The sequence below is a fragment of the Oryzias melastigma genome, unplaced genomic scaffold (assembly GCF_002922805.2).
Source record: "Oryzias melastigma strain HK-1 unplaced genomic scaffold, ASM292280v2 sc00719, whole genome shotgun sequence".
NCBI lineage: Eukaryota > Metazoa > Chordata > Actinopteri > Beloniformes > Adrianichthyidae > Oryzias > Oryzias melastigma.
In genome coordinates this window covers 1-1,046 of record NW_023417307.1, presented here as the reverse complement: position 1 = coordinate 1,046, position 1,046 = coordinate 1, and the positions used below count along the sequence as shown (strand labels likewise).

Here is a 1,046-nt window from a genome sequence, read left to right as displayed (position 1 = left end):
CTTAAGTAGACTTTATTTTGGTTCTACTTTTGACGCCTTCCGACACCCAGCAGCGGCGAGAAAGGAAGCAGAAAGGAGATCCCACCGTCTGTTTCCTAGGGGGGCGCGAACACCAACGGGTCTTCTCCTTGAAGCGCAGGAAAAAAAAGCCATGAGATCCTCCATCTGTTTGATGCTCACTCTTAACACTTACTGACCGACGTTACCTTAATGATCTTAGCTCGCGAGAAAGGAAAGAGCCCGTCTGTTCCAAAGAAGAGGCGGCCCCCTTACGAAACAAAAGTATATTGCAATATACTGGGAAATATATGGAGATGTATTGATAGTATATTAAGAAATATATCAGCCCTTTTCCCATATATTTCTGTATATATTGCAATATATGGATGTTCAACCTATTGTTAGGTTATTTTTTTTATATTGATTCATATATTTTTAAAACCTCCTCAGTGCCATTTTTTTCAATGGATCACATGTCCATGTCAGTTTTTAAACAAAATTAATGTTTACTGTAAATACTATATGATTACTTATATCAGTCACAACAGGAAAAACTTCTTTGAGTCAATACTTTTTATTGATTTTCAGAATGACAAGTTTTCACAACATTACATTATGTTACACATTTCAGTCCTCCACACTTAAACGTGGAGGAATACATGCATAAAGACTGGTATACTGTGGCAGATCAACGATCATGCATTTCTTCTGAAATTTTGTGACTTGAAAAACTTGTTTCCTGCCCTGTAGCCCCCTATTTAAAGCTATTGTATTTTCCAAATTAATAAGTGTATTGTGTGACTTGTCATATTGTCTTCCAAGAGCAAAACATTTTTTTGTCATCACCATTCTGTACAACAATGTAATAGTAAACTGAGATTATTTTTCCATTTTCTAACAAAACTGAAAAACTATTCCTCTTCCTTACTCTAGTGAACTGCTCAGAGTAATACAGTTCTCCTTTAAATAAGACTCTGCTGAATACTGTCACAATTGTTTCTATACTGACTAAAATGTTCCCTCTCAAAGCCAGCATCTCTTCATAA

General features: G+C 35.9%; 1 long non-coding RNA gene across 1 annotated transcript; it reads right to left on the bottom strand.

Moving 5' to 3' along the window:
- Positions 1-41: 41 nt before the first annotated feature.
- LOC118598464 lies at positions 42-370 on the bottom strand. Its single transcript, XR_004947536.1, has 2 exons — positions 207-370; positions 42-127 (listed from the first exon to the last, which is right to left on the bottom strand). It is a non-coding gene; the product is annotated as an uncharacterized LOC118598464 (long non-coding RNA).
- Positions 371-1,046: the final 676 nt, after the last annotated feature.